Raw genomic sequence first — 15,641 nt, forward strand, 5'->3', positions numbered from 1 at the left:
ACACCAGTGCTCTGCTACTGAGCTGAAGAGGCGTGGTCTAGCGGTTAGTTTGCGAACTTCGTCCTTACGGTCGTCTGGATCATCAGGCTTCAGCTGACAACACTTCATATTACCGACTAATATTTGCAGCTATGGCGCACCATTACTGCTTGGCTACACATCTGACACGTAACCGATGTGCTCTCCAACCAACACCACTTGCATTTCAGATCATGTCTTTCACACATAGTCTACAAAATCACCTCCACCTTCAAATACAGTTTCCTTGCGACTGATGGAGTCCTAGGCAAAGTTTTAAGTTGCTATTTCCATTACATCACGTTAATCAGAAAAACGGTAATTTACATCTGCAGCGGAACCAAATTCCGTTCCCCCCAGCGTGAGGCACGAACCCACGAACATGTGGTTTCAGGTCTCATGCTCTACCGGCTGAGCTAGCCGGGCAGCCTCGATGAATACGTGCTGCGACGCATGTCACACAGTACGCGTTTGGCAACAGCAACATTCTAACGGTTTCGTACTCCTCAATAGCTACACTAAAACGGAATGTTTCTTTTTCAGAACTGGAAAAACACGACCATGACAGGATTCGAACCTGCAATCTTCGAATCCGAAGTCCGACGCCTTATCCATTAGGTCACACGGTCGCTGACGACCAATTAATACTTATATACGACTCATCTCGAAACACTCACACACCTGAGGAATTGTTTTATTGTTCTACAGAGCCGCTGGCCCTTGCTGTTTTCCACCCATTCGTTACATTAAACGCCTTACGAGACCGAGCAAATATAGAATGGGAATCAAGACCACACACTTTGTGCATTCGGAATGGAAGGCAGGGCGCCCCTCCCCGCATTTGCTACTTCTGCAGGAGCGGCGATGACGACGACGACGACGACTTCTTCTTCTTCTTCTTCTTCTTCTTCTACTCCGAGAGGTTGATATATGTGAAGAATACATCTATGAAAGATAATTCAGACTGTCTCGTCCCACCTTATGCTGTACCTTCTTTGGCAAATGCTTTATCTGCGCCATTCGCCTTAATCACATCTGAGAGTAATTCTTAATAAAACGCATGTCGCTATTTGTTGGTCATCCCAGATACTGTTTGGTATACGGCCACGACGCGCAACTGATTTCCAAAATTTGGCTGCCTCCTGTGAGGAACGAACTCCTGGTTTACTAGACCACTGCTCTGCCACTGAGCCAAAGAGGAGCGGCCTAGCGGTACTTTTGCGTACTTCGGCCTTACGGTCGTCTGGATCTTCAGGCATCGGCTGACAACAGGTCATATTAACGACTAATATTTGCAGGTATGGCGCACCATTACTGCTTGGCTACACATCTGACACGTAACCGATGTGCTCTCCAACCAACACCACTTGCATTTCAGATCATGTCTTTCACACATGTCTACAAAATCACCTCCACCTTCAAATACAGTTTCCTTGCGACTGAGAGAGACCTAGGCAAAGTTTTAAGTTGCTATTTCCATTACATCACATTAATCATAAAAACGGTAATTTACAACTGCAGCGGAACAAAATTCCGTTCCGCCCAGCGTGAGGCACGAACCCACGACCCCGTGGTTAAAAGTCTCATGCTCTACCGACTGAGCTAGCCGGGCAGCCTCGGTGAATACGTGCTGGGTCGAATGTCACACAGTACTCGTTTGGCTTGGGTGGTCCCCTACAGAATCTCCCCATGCTGCCTAATGTTTTCCTAACGTCACACTCGTCACGTACTTCACTTTTATTTCATAATCATTTCTTAGAGATAAAGAAATTGCATGAAAACCTGCAGAGCTAATGGCGTCAAAATTAACACACATACTTGATGTAACTCATAAGCCGAACGAGTTACTTTCCGACGTTGTCTTGGATGTGCCAGTGCCAGCCAAAACTCGCGGTGACGGCACTCTGCCGACCATTTCGCTAGTTAACACCGGTCTTGTTGTGTGTGTTTCAAGCTCAAGCGCATCTCCAAGCAGGAAATGGTCAACAGCAACATTCAGACTGTTTCGTACTCCTCAATAGCTACACTAAAACGGAATGTTTCTTTTTCAGAACTGGAAAAACACGACCGTGACAGGATTCGAACCTACAATCTTCGGATCCGAAGTCCGACGCCTTATCCATTTTTTTTATATATCCTTGTCGCTAATTGTTCGTCATCACAGATACTGTTTGCTTTACGGCCACGACGTGCAACTGATTTCGAAAATTCGTCTGCCTCCTGTGAGGATGGAACTCACGACCCCTGGTTTACTAGACCAGTGCTCTACCACTTTTTTTTTAAATTGACCCCTTGTTTACGAGACCAGTGCTCTGCCCCGTTTTTTTTCTTTTTTTATCATTTTTTGTGTCGTTTTCGTGTGCCATTGTTTAAAAGTTAGGGGTGACAATCAGATTCAGGCCTGCGGAAACAAAGCGTTCAGGGGTCGAAACCCGAGGCCTGGCCACGATGATTCCACCGTCCTGTGTCCGAATGGCACCTGTACAACGGCGTCGCACTTTCCCCTACTGTCTCGGTTCTTGGTCTTACGTTTGTTTTTCTTGTTCGCCCTAAAGGTCCACGTAAACTTCAATCCAGGTGTAGAGAAGAATTTTACATAAAGGCGGCAAAACCAGCTACAATATAAAAGAAAACGGCTCACACAGGCGACCTTAGCCAACACCCTCCCTTTCAAATGTCAGGCTAAGCATATTTGCAAAATCTTTACGGAGTCCTGGCAAGCGCAATCGGTTCCAGTAAGCAGTAAGGATGTACTGCCGAAACGTTAGGTGTTCATCCTCTTCATGACAACTATTGACAAAATGTACGAAGTGTCCAAGCAACCACATAACGGTATTGAGCTTCGTTCGCGGATAAATGGAAGAATCGGGCCGTACGATGATGTCAATGGTATAAGCGGTTTCAGCAGTCCTAGTGACAAAAGCCAGTTGTTTCCTGAGCCAAAGCCAATTAGCAATGTGCCCACTGCAGGTGAATCGATGCTCAAGTGTGTCCAGGAGACCACACCGAGTGCAGTTGTCCGTGTCAGAAAGACCAATACGGTGCAGTCGTACGTTGGTGGGGACCAAACCATTAACTACCCTATAATACATGGACCCCACAGCCATAGAGTGGATCGGCAGACTAACATTCTTCCAGACGTTCCTCCAGGACACTGATGGAGACGCCAGTTCGATTGGATTGGGACCAGCCAGCCCCTCACAACGGGCAATCAAGCTCTTGGTCGTTGGCACTGGTCGTCGCAAGAAGACGTCACCGAGGTAACTAACCGCAATATAAAATTCCCGGATGTGTTTCAACTTAAAATTGAGGCGACCGACGTCGACAGGTGGAGCAAGGCTCTTCGGACGCAGAACAGTAAAAAGTCTGGATGTAATTGAAGTCACTTCTTGCGTAACAATTAGAGTCGTACGGCGGACGTACAAGGCATATGCCTTGCGAGTAATGTCAGTGAGGCCCAAGCCTCCGGAGATACGCGGTTTCGTCATAACCTCGTAACGCAACTTGAATAGATGACCCTTCCATATAAACCTGCTAGACAATTGGCGCAACCTTTTCGCCACCACAATGGGAAGTGGGAACAGCTGAGCAACATAATAGGCTTTACATAACACGTATGTGTCTAAAATTCTGACTTTTTGCAAAATGGTAGCAGAACGCTGCTCATGGACCATCAGAGCCCCCTGTATCTTCTCGGTGACAGATTTCCAATTAAGAGAAGCCATTTTTATAGGACACAGATCAATGGTAATCCCCAATGACGTATGGCGATCGACAAAAGTGGCCCAAGGGACATCAGCATTGCGAAACCCTCGAATATCAAGGAACTTACATTTACCCTGATTCAGACGCCCTCCAGAGACACAACAGTATGCATCAACTGCCCCTTTCAACAATGTGATATCATCACATTGACGGAGGAGAACAACGATATCGTCCGCCTTAACCGTGAGCTTCCCACCAGAGAGGGTCATACCATGAAGCTTGAAAGCAAGAGTCCGAAGCAGCGGTTCCAGGGACAATATGAATAGAGACATAGAAAGCGGAGTACAATGAGGTACCCCTCAGCGGATAGCAATGGGCGGCGTCAGCTGCCCATTGACTGACACCCGAGCAGTTATTCCCCTATACAAATTGCCAAGAACAGCACGTGATGAAGCGTTAAAACCTATTGTATCTCAAACATGATCTAAAAACACATGACTGACGTGATCAAAAGCCTTATAGAAATCGAGGAAAGCAAAGGCACAATGAACATTTGTAACCGCCGCAATCGAGACAACATCCTGATATTCGGCTACTGGGGTCAGAATAGATCTACCAGGAAAACAACATTGATGTGCACCTATCACACCCCGAAGCAGAGAAGACAATCGACTATTGAGCGCTCTAGCAGCTGTCTTGTAATCAAAGTTCAGCAATGTGAGCGAACGAAGATTGGCAGCAGATAAACGACCAGTGGACTTCGGAATTAAAACAATTTTCCCTGACAATCTCATTTAAAATCTGCATAAAAGTGCCACCCAAAAGAGGCCAAAAACGGAGATAAAATTCTTTAGGCAGGCCGTCTGGACCCGGCGATTTAGCGGACGGAGAGCGAGCAATAAAATCAAAAACATCATCTACCTCGAACTCCCGGACAAAGTCGCCGTTCGCGTCAGGCGAGATCGTCGCAGGAAGATCCTCAAGGACATCATCAGAAAGTGACACACCAGAATCATCGGAAGAATAGAGACTAGCGTAATACTGATGAAGAGCACGAGTCATTTCCTCCTGTGCAATAAGCTGTCGTCCATCATCCACCATAAGAGAAGAGATGAAGGAGCGACGACGTCGAGTCTGATGCCGCAGCAGGTGGTACAATGAAGTCAGTTCACCTTCAACAAGAGAGTGAGGTTTCGACTTTACTCGCAGACCATCCAACTGTCGTCGTTTGAGGGTCAAGAGCTTGGCTTTAATACGACGAACATCATGGATCCGCAGAGGAGAAGGACCCGCCGCGTCATACAGTTCACGCAGGACAGAGTAGTAAAATTCATACGTGTTCTTAAAATCACGCGCCCTTGCGGCACAGTAAAAAATCAAAGACTGACGAATCTTGGGCTTGGCAAACGCAGTCCACCAAACGAGCAAGGAGGGGTAACGCGGGACAGAGCGAAGACATCGCTCCCACACGGCACTTACAACGTCATCAATGGCACTGTCGGCAAGGTGGGAAACATTTAACGTCCACTGGGAACGATAAAGTTTTGCAGGTTGGTGACTAAGATTTACAGTTGCAGTAAAAGCACAATGGTCAGAAAAACTAGTAGGAATAACATCGACAGAAAGAATGTTATCACATAAAAAACCAGAGAAGTAGAATCTGTCGAGTCTACTGCATGAGGACGCGGTAAAAAACGTAAATTTCACCAGGGTTGGATATTTGTGTTCCCAAACATCACGCAGGTGCATCGTACGAACCAAGTCATGTAAATCTCGGCAATAATTAAAATTGGGGGACTGGTCTTCATGGCGTAAAACACAATTAAAATCGCCTCCGAGCAGGAGACTCCGCGGACTCTTGCGCAAAAGATAAATAAGCTCTTCCTTATAAAAGCGCGATCGAGCCACAGTGCGACTCGAACCAGAATGGGCATACAAAACAACTAGGCAGAGATCAAAAAGACGACAACCAATCCCACGGCCAGAGTCAAGGAATTCAATGTCAGTAACAGGAATACCTTCTCGAAAGAAAAGAGCAGTTCCTGTTGAATTTTCCGGTGCGACATTAAAAACAGTTTGAAATCCAGGTAGAGAGAGATCAGAAAACAAAACTTCCTGCAAAAATACTACGTCCGCACAGGAGTCGTAAAGAAACTGCCGCAAAGAGGCAATGCGAACGCCGGACTCAATACGGTTAACATTTAAGGTAATAAAGGTGTATGCTTGAACCATGGAGAGAGAAGCGAGAGAAGAAACCACCTACACCGACCCATCAACATCACAGTCCATAGCAGGGGAGACGGAAGCATCCGAGGGAGGGGGACTGCTATCCCCTTCCGCGGATCCCTTACGTTTTGGTTTTTTACGAACAGCATTGACGTTCGGCTGAACGCGCAACTAGCGTCGGCTGACGGGCAAGGAAGCGGCACCCGCCGGTGACGTAGGAGGGTCAAGTTCTGTATCCGACACCACCCGCGCCGGTCCACAGTCAGGGTCCGGGGTCGCGGGGGAAACATCCGACGAAACGGACTGGTCTACACCAATACTAGATTCCGGCAAACATGGACTACACGGAGGCGAAACGTGAGCAGGAAGCTCCGAAGCTGCTAAGTTGGAAGGAAGCGGAGCAGCTCCGCTGGCAGAGGTGTGGGGCAGCGAAGCAGGCTGTTGTTGCGACTCAACTTGTTGTGGCAACGAAGTCGGTTCGGAAGGCGGCGCCAACAGGCCCGACCGACGAGCCGACTCGAGAGAAGCCGCGTCGGAAGCCGGAAGGGCGTCAGCAGCCGCTACCGGAACAGCTACTTCAGGGGAACAGGGAGTATCTACACTACTCTGTGGCTCGGAGGATGTCGGTCTCTCGGATTGGGGCATCTCGGGGAGATCCTCATCCGTACTATTTCCATCTTGTGCGCGACGCCGTTTATTATTCAAAAGCGGTACACCCACCTGAGGAACAGACGGAACAACATCAGATTTGGCACGCAAAGGAGGGAATTCTGTGTCAGGGGCGTGCAAAACCTGCGGCGGGGCGCTACTACCACTGGACTGTTCGACACCAGGAGCAGAACCACAGGCAACGAGGTCAGCGACCGTTAACTTGCGACGCTGTTCGAGAGAATTTTTTAACACAAAAACCCTCCGCGGACAGTTGGTACGCACGTGGCCACTCTCATTACACAAAAAACAGGTGCCAACCTGACCACTATATGTTACATGGACACGATATCCACCGATCTGCAGGTGCGAGGGAATATTCTGCTTCACGTGCATTTCGACGGAACGAATACCACTGTAACACTGCAGACGATGTTGGCTGGACCAGCGTTCAAGTCGAATACTCTTAACATCACCATACTTGAGTAAACCCTCCTTAAGATACACATTATCAACCTCCGGCGGAAGGTTGTAAACACGAACACTGGTGTACGTAATGGAAGCATTTGAAAGCAGTACGGTACTGACAGAATCATCCCGATGTCGAAAGAGAACCTGATGACCAAATTTGGAAATAATTTTATCAACCTGAAGGGGGTCCATAAATTTAACAAAGAAAACGTAGAGTTCTCTGTCAAAATAAGCAGTGTGCACCTGATCGGAATGAATGTCAAAGGTATCTACTAACCAATAATGAATCTCAAGGGAACTAGGTTGCACTTGGCGGGTGGACTTGTCAAAAGCAAAACTAACTGTAGCCTGACGAGGAATAACCTGAGACGACATTTTCAAAAACTACGCGGTCTAAACCGCTACACAAAAAACACTGAAATACACACAGAAAGTAACACAAGGAACGAAACACCAACGAAGAAAACTCACAAAAGGTACAACACTACACGTAATCAAACGATATCCCACTATTCGTAACGCTACGGCGGAGCGGAAGACTAGGCACGTCCACACTGCACGGCGTCTGAAGCGGAACTGCCATTAGACCACACGGTCACTGACGACCAATTAATACTTATATACGACTCATCTCGAAACGCTCACACCCCTGAGGAATTGTTTTATCGTTCTACAGAGCCGCTGGCCCTTGCTGTTTCCCACCCATTCGTTACATTCAACGCCTTACGAGACCGACCAAATATAGATTGGGAATCAAGACCACACACTTTGTGCATTCGGAATCGAAGGCCGGGCGCCCTACCCCGCATTTGCTACTTCTGCAATAGCGGAGGCGGCGACGACGACGACTTCTAACTCGAGAGGTTGATATATGTGAAAAATACATCTATAAAAGATAATTCAGACTGCCTCGTCCCACCTTGTGCTGTACCGCTTTTTTCTTTCTTTCTTCTTTATTGTTATTTTAACCTATACATAGGTAGGCCAGCAGCGGCGTAACTAAGCCGCTCTTCGGCCACAGACATGAACATAGTACAGGCAGTAATAGACACACAGAGACATGGAGGTTAAAAAACAGTAGACAAAACAGAGTAAAATAACAGAAGCCGTTCACTGTGGAGCAGTCAAGTTAAAAGTGATTCACACAGCACATAACGGAGACATACAAAGTAGCACACGTGAACGATGGAGCACGGAACAAGAGACACGGGTGCACTAACGGGACGACAAAACACATAAGCACTGCGGTGACAATCTCCGGCGGTTGGTGATGTACTTGTCACACGAGTAAGGCCGGGGACCTGCCAGAGGGAAGGGGCGAGGGTAGGAGGGAATGGGGGAGGGGTTGAGGCCAATGGGGAGAGGATGGGAGAGGGAGGGGTGGTGTGCGGAAGCCCAGGGAGAGGGGGAGGGGTGGGAAGTAGGGAGGGAGAGAAGGGAGAGTGGGTGCCCACAGGATAAGGAGAGGAGAGGGAAGGCAAGGCTCAAAGTTGGTAGGAGGGGTAGATGGAGGGGAGGAGGGCATCAACCCGGAGGGGGAGTTGGCGGAAGCCACCTTGGGAGAGGGTGTGGAGAGTGTGAAGATGGAGAGCAGGTGGGATACAGTACAGGCGTGGCAGCGGGTTGGGGTCGGAGACGATGGGAGAGACAAGCGGGTGGGGAGGATCAAGCTTGCGGGAGGTGTAGAGGATCCGTATCCGTTCGTGGAAAAGGAGGAGGTGTGGGAAGGGGATGAGGTCATAGAGGATCCGTGTGGGGGAAGGGAGGCGTATGCGATAGGCGAGGCGGAGTGCATGGCGTTCAAGGATTTGAAGGGATTGGTAAAAGGTATGAGGGGCGGAGATCCAGGATGGATGGGCATAACAAAGGATAGGACGGATGAGGGATTTATAGGTGTGGAGGACGGTGGACGGGTCCAGATCCCATGTGCGGCCAGAGAGGAGCTTGAGGAGGCGGAGTCGGGAGCGTGCCTTGGCTTGGATTTTCCGGAGATGAGGGGCCCAGGAGAGGCAACGATCAAGGGTGACGCCAAGGTACTTGAGGGTGGGGGTGAGGTTAATAGGACGGCCATAAATGGTAAGGTAGAAATCAAGGAGATGGAAGGAAGAGGTGGTTTTGCCTACGATGATTGCCTGGGTCTTGGAAGGATTGAACTTGAGCAACCACTGGTTACACCAAGAGGTGAACCGGTCAAGATGGGATTGGAGAAGGTGCTGGGAGCGTTGCAGGGTGGGGGCGATGGCTAGGAAGGCGGTGTCATCGGCGTACTGGAGAAGGTGTAGGGGGGGGGTGCAGGCGGAGGCATGTCAGCCGTATAAAGAAGGTAAAGAAGAGGGGAAAGGACGGAGCCTTGGGGCACACCGGCGGAGGGGTAGAAGGTGTAGGAATCCATGTTGTGCATGGTGACATAGGAAGGACGGTGGGAAATGAAGGAGGCGACCAGACGGACGTGGTTTATGGGAAGGGCAAAGGTTTTGGAGCTTGAAGAGGAGACCAGAATGCCATACTCGGTCATATACGCGTTCAAGGTCGAGGGAGAGGAAGATGGCAGAGCGACGGGAGTTGAGTTGTTCTGAGAGGAGGTGAGTGAGGTGAAGGAGAAGGTCATCGGCAGAGAAGGATGACCGAAAGCCACATTGGGTGGAGGGAAGGAAGCGGTGCTGGTGGAGGTGCTGGTAGATGCGGCGGGTAAGAATGGATTCAAGGACCTTGCTGAAGATCGAGGTAAGGATTACAGGACAGTAGGAGGAGACAGCGGAAGGTGGTTTATCAGGTTTGAGGAACATTAGGATCCGGGAGGTTTTCCACAGGTCGGGGTAGAAGCCGGTGGACAAGACCACATTGTACAGTCTGGCCAGGGTGGAGAGGAAGGAGGCGGGAGCTTCACGGAGGTGATGGTAAGTAACACTGTCGTGACCAGGAGCGGTGTTGCGTTTCGTGCGGAGTATAGCTAGGATGTCTTGAGTAGTGATAGGGGTATTGAGTTCGGTGTGCGTAATGTTGTCCAAGTATTGGAAGCCAGGAGCTAGTGGAGGGACAGAGGTGTCAGTTCGATCGCCGACATCGGGGAAGAGGGAATAATCGAACTGGGGATCGTCAGGGACGGTAAAGATATCCGTGAGCTACGAGGCAAAATGGTTGGCCTTACTAAGGTTGTCAGGAAAGGGACGGTCATTATGGAGGAGAGGATAGTAAGGGGGCGGGGGGTTTAGATCCGGTAAGGCGGCGGAAGGCAGACCAGTACTTGGACGAGTTAAGAGGTAGGGTAGCATTAAGACGGGTGCATGTCTGTCGCCAGTCCCGGCGTTTCTTAGCAGTGAGCAAGTTCCGGATGTGTCTCTGGAGTTGCCGGTGGCGTCGTAGTGTGTCCCGGTCATGCGTGTGAAGGAAAGCACGGTAAAGACGACAGGATTCTCAAAGGAGGAGAACGGCCTGTGGGGGTAAAGTGGGACGGTGCGGGTGGATAGCGATGGTAGGGATGTGGGCCTCCACAGCCTCAGACAAGGTCTGCTGGAGAAAGGACGTGGCATGGGTGATGTCATCAGGTCGGTGGTAGGTGAGGGGGTGGCTATCGACTCGGGCAGTAAGGGTATCCCGGTAGGCATTCCAGTCGGTACGGGAGTAATCATGGACATACTTGGAGGGTGAGTCAAGGCGAGGGTCGGGACAGGGGCGACGACCGTCAGATATGGTAAGGAGGACAGAGAGATGGTCACTGCCAATAGGATCAAGGACGTCCACCGCTATGCGGCCAAGGAGGTTGGGGGAGGCCAGGATCAGATGTTCTGTGGGGTCAGGAAGGAGGGGTTGGAGCCGAACAGGGATCTGGCGGTGGTGGCCAATGGCGACTCCACCACGCGCTATTGGGAGTGGATTGTCGGAGCGATGAAGGAGGTAGGGGGAGGTGTGGACGGTGATGTGGGGCTGGAGAAAGGTTTCGTTCAGGAGGAAGGCATCCACGTGGTGGGTTGTGAGGGTATGCAGAAGGAGGTTCTTGTTGACAGGATGTTATTGAACAAGATACGGTGCTGTCGCGCCATGATGGGAATTTAGACGAGGGTGTCAAGACGGGAGAAGGTGAAGTGGGCCTGGTTATGGGAGTAGGTGGCATAGGTATTGAGATGGAACACGGAGCGTGCGGCGAGGGATATCTGCTGGAGTCTGCTGGAGTGTGTGGGGGCGCTGAAAAGGATGGACGTTTTGGAGGACAATGGTGACAAAGCAGATGATGTCCTCAGCAGTGGGGGGGGGGGGGGGGACGAAGGGAGTTACCAGGGGGGTAGGGTCATCCAGAGGGCGGACAGGGACGGTGAGTTCAGGAGTGGAAGGGGCTGGTCGAGCCTTGCATTTCTGGGAGTATGTGGGGTGAGGGAGGTTACAGGTGTTGCAGGATGGAGGGTACTGATGGTTGGGGCACTGCCGGAGGAAGTGCGCTTGATTGCAGTGCGGGCAGACAGGGGCCTCGCGGCACTCAGATGTTAGGTGTGCATTATAGCGCAGGCACCTCTGGCATCGGATGGACTGGGGAGGGGAGCGGGAAGGGTCGACCTTGTAGCGGCGGTTGAAGAGGAGGGCACCCTCCTTAAGGAGAAGGTCGATCGAAGGAGCGTGCTCAGAAAAAACCCGCATAAGGCAGGTGGGGCCGGCAGTGTTGTGGATCCGGCGAACGGCATGAACATCGAGGTAGGGATGCGCCTTAAGCTCTGCCAACACCTCCTCCTCCGTGATCGTCGGACTAAGCCGAGTGATCACGGCGGTGAGGGTTGGCGGGCGACGCGGGGGTTGGGGTTGACGGGAGGAGGAAGGGGAAGGAGCAGGGGCGAGAGAGGCATTGGGGCCGAAGCGGGTAATGGGGGTGCGGGATAGGATGTCGGTGTGGAGGGTGGGGCTATAGGAGGTGATAAGGATGGAGTCCCTACGGGGCGTGAGAAGGGAGATAGGGGCCCCAGGAAAGTGTTGGCGGAGGAGTAAGGTGAGGTTGCGGGCCTCCAGGAGAGAGGGATCCGGATGGGAAAGAAGGTATCTGTAGGAGGGGGTGGTAGAGGAGGCGGTAGAAAGGGCGGGCGGGGAGACATCCATGGCATCTTTGGGGGGAGGAGGGGGAAGGGGCTGTGATTTCTTGGGAGTGGAGTGGGCAGGGGTGCCACTTGGACATTCTACAGGATGGGAAGAGGGGCACGGTACAGGAGCAACCGGGAGATGGTGGGGGGAGGCAGGTCCCGGCAGTGGTGCTGGGGCCGGTGCTGCAGATGATGCAGGTGCGGGCGCAGGTGCTGGTGCTGGTGCTGGTGAAGCTGCGGCATGGGTGGTGGCTCTCCGAGCCACAACGTTGGCGGGGGCTGCATGAGCGGATGAAGTGGCGTGGTGGAGTGGAGGGAAGGGGTCAGGTGAGGTGGTTGGGGAAGAAGGAGCGACAAAGGGAGCTGGGGAGGGAAGGGTGAGGAGGGGTGGGATGTAGGGGGTGGGGGGTGTTTGAGCACACCAAGTAATGGTGGTGGTAGCTGCTGAGGGGGAGGTGTAAGTTATGGCTGTGATAGTGGCGGTGGTGATAGGGGTGGTCATGGTAAAAGGATATAACTGAACAGGATAAGGGAAAAAGAAACACTAAGGATGACAGACAACGAAGACGAAGATGAAGACGAACACTACACTACACTGCACAAGTCCAGGAAGGCGAAGACGGCGGCGGCGGCTGCTGCTGCGACGACGGGGAGCGGGGTCCGGGGCCCCGCCCTGCTGCTGCAGCGGCGGAGGAGGACGGGCTCGGCGGCGGGCTGGCGGAGGCGGCGGCGATGACGACGAACGGGGCAGACTGCGTCAGCCGGCGACGAGAGCGGCGAGCAGGAAGGGCTGCACCGGCGACAGGAGTCGCGCTGCGGGGGCGGCGGCTGCTGCTGCTGCTGCTGCTGACACTGGTGTCTGCGCTGCTAGAACTGTTGGAACTGCGACGGGAACCGCTACTAGAACTGCTGCTGCTGCTGCTGCTAAACCTATCGCTTCGACGATTGCGGAAATCAATCCTCGAAGGGCGCAACTCTCTCGAGTTCCGCCGAAGAATGAACGAATGCTGTGCCGCTTTGGCAAAAGCTTAATTTGCGCCATTCGCCTTAATCACATCTGAGAGTAATTCTTAATAGACCGCCTGTCGCTATTTGTTCGTCATACCAGATACTGTTTGCTATATGGCCACGACGCGCAACTGATTTCCAAAATTCGTCTGCCTCCTGGCAGGATCGAACTCACGACCCCTGGTTTACTACACCAGTGCTCTGCCACTGAGCTGAAGAGGCGCGGTCTATCGGTAAGTTTGCGTAATTCGTCCTTACGGTCGTCTAGATCATCAGGCTTCAGCTGACAACACTTCATATTACCGACTAATATTTGCAGCTATGGCGCACCATTACTGCTTGGCTACACATCTGACACGTAACCGATGTGCTCTTCAACCAACACCACTTGCATTTCAGATCATGTCTTTCTCACATAGTCTACAAAATCACATCCACCTTCAAATACAGTTTCCTTGCGACTGACGGAGACGTAGGCAAAGTTTAAAGTTGCTATTTCCATTACATCACGTTAATCAGAAAAACGGTAATTTACATCTGCAGCGGAACAAAATTCTATTTCGCCCAGCGTGAGACACGTACCCACGACCCTGTGGTTAAAGTCTCATGCTCTACCGACTGAGCTAGCCGGGCTGCCTCGGTGAATATGTGCTGCGTCGCATGTCACACAGTACTTGTTTGGCTTGGGTGGTCCCATACAGAATCTCTCCATGGTGCCTAATGTGTTCCTAACGTCACACTCGTCACGTACTTCACCTTTAATTCATAATCATTTCTGAGAGATAAAGGAACTGCATGAAAACCTGCAGAGCTAGTGGCGTCAAAATTAACACACATACTTGATGTAAATCATAAGCCGAACGAGTTACTTTCCGACGTTGTCTTAGATGTGCCAGTGCCAGCCAAAACTCGCGGTGGCGGCACTCTGCCGACCATTTCGCTAGTTAACACCGGTCTTGTTGTGTGTGTTTCAAGCTCAAGCGCATCTCCAAGCAGGAAATGGTCAACAGCAACATGCTGACGGTTTCGTACTCCTCAATAGCTACACTAAAACGGAATGTTTCTTTTTCAGAACTGGAAAAACACGACCGTGACAGCATCCGAACTTGCAATCTTCGGATTCGAAGTCCCACGCCTTATGCATTAGGCCACACGGTCACTGACGACCAATTAATAGTTATGTACGACTCATCTCGAAACGCTCACACCACTGAGGAATTGTTTTATCGTTCTACAGAGCCGCTAGCCCTTGCTGTTTCCCACCCATTCGTTACATTCAACGCCTTACGAGACCGACCAAATATAGATTGGGAATCAAGACCACACACTTTGTGCATTCGGAATCGAAGGCAGGGCAACCTTCCCCACATTTGATACTTCTGCAGGAGCGGCGAAGACGACGACGTCTTCTATCTCGAGAGGTTGATATATGTGAAAAATACATCTATAAAAGATAATTCAGATTGCCTCGTCCCGCCTTAAGCTGTGAGGCTTTGGCAAATGCTTAATCTGCGCCATTCGCCTTAATCACATCTGAGAGTATTTCTTAATAGACCGCCTGTCGCTATTTGTTCGTCATACCAGATACTGTTTGCTATATGGCCACGACGCGTAACTGATTTCCAAAATTCGCCTGCCTCCTGGCAGGATCGAACTCACGACCCCTGGTTTACTACACCAGTGCTCTGCCACTGAGCTGAAGAGGCGCGGTCTATCGGTAAGTTTGCGTACTTCGTCCTTACGGTCGTCTACATCATCAGGCTTCAGCTGACAACACTTCATATTACCGACTAATATTTGCAGCTATGGCGCACCATTACTGCTTGGCTACACATCTGTCACATAACCGATGTGCTTTCCAAACACCACCACTTCCATTTCAGAACATGTCTTTCACACATGTCTACAAAATCATCTTCACCTTCAAATACAGTTTCCTTGCGACAGACGGAGACGTAGGGAAAGTTTAAAGTTGCTATTTCCATTACATCACGTTAATCAGCAAAACGGTAATTTACATCTGCAGCGGAACAAAATTCCGTTCCGCCCATCGTGGGGCTCGAACCCACGACCCTGAGATTAAGAGCCTCATGCTCTACCGACTGAGCTAGCCGCGCTGCCTCGGTGAATACGTGCCGCTTAGCATGTCACACAGTACTCATTGGGCTTGATTGGCCCCATACAGAATCTCTCCATGTTGCCTAATGTTTCCTAACGTCACACTCGTCACGTAGTTCACTTTTATTTCATAATCATTTCTGAGAGGTAAAAGAATTGCATGACAACCTGCAGAGCTAGTTTCGTCAAAATTAATACACATACTTGATGTGACTCATAAGCCGAACGTGTTACTTTCCGACGTTGTTTTAGATGTGCAAGTGCCAGTCAAAACTCGCGGCGACGGCACTCTGCCGACCATTTCGCTAGTTAACACCCGTCTTGTGCGTGCTTCAAGCTCAAGAGCATCTCCAAGCAGAAAATGGACAACAGCAACATTCACACGGT

At 50.8% G+C, this 15,641-nt stretch overlaps 3 non-coding genes across 3 annotated transcripts; all 3 read right to left on the reverse strand.

The window, feature by feature from the left end:
* Positions 1 to 574: 574 nt before the first annotated feature.
* On the reverse strand, positions 575 to 647 carry Trnar-ucg (transfer RNA arginine (anticodon UCG)). The gene has a single exon. It is a non-coding gene; the product is annotated as a tRNA-Arg (tRNA).
* A 910-nt stretch (positions 648 to 1,557) lies between these two features.
* On the reverse strand, positions 1,558 to 1,630 carry Trnak-uuu (transfer RNA lysine (anticodon UUU)). Its single transcript has one exon. It is a non-coding gene; the product is annotated as a tRNA-Lys (tRNA).
* A 13,550-nt stretch (positions 1,631 to 15,180) lies between these two features.
* Trnak-cuu (transfer RNA lysine (anticodon CUU)) lies at positions 15,181 to 15,253 on the reverse strand. Its single transcript has one exon. It is a non-coding gene; the product is annotated as a tRNA-Lys (tRNA).
* Positions 15,254 to 15,641: the final 388 nt, after the last annotated feature.

This window comes from Schistocerca gregaria, chromosome 7 (genome assembly GCF_023897955.1).
Source record: "Schistocerca gregaria isolate iqSchGreg1 chromosome 7, iqSchGreg1.2, whole genome shotgun sequence".
Lineage (NCBI taxonomy): Eukaryota > Metazoa > Arthropoda > Insecta > Orthoptera > Acrididae > Schistocerca > Schistocerca gregaria.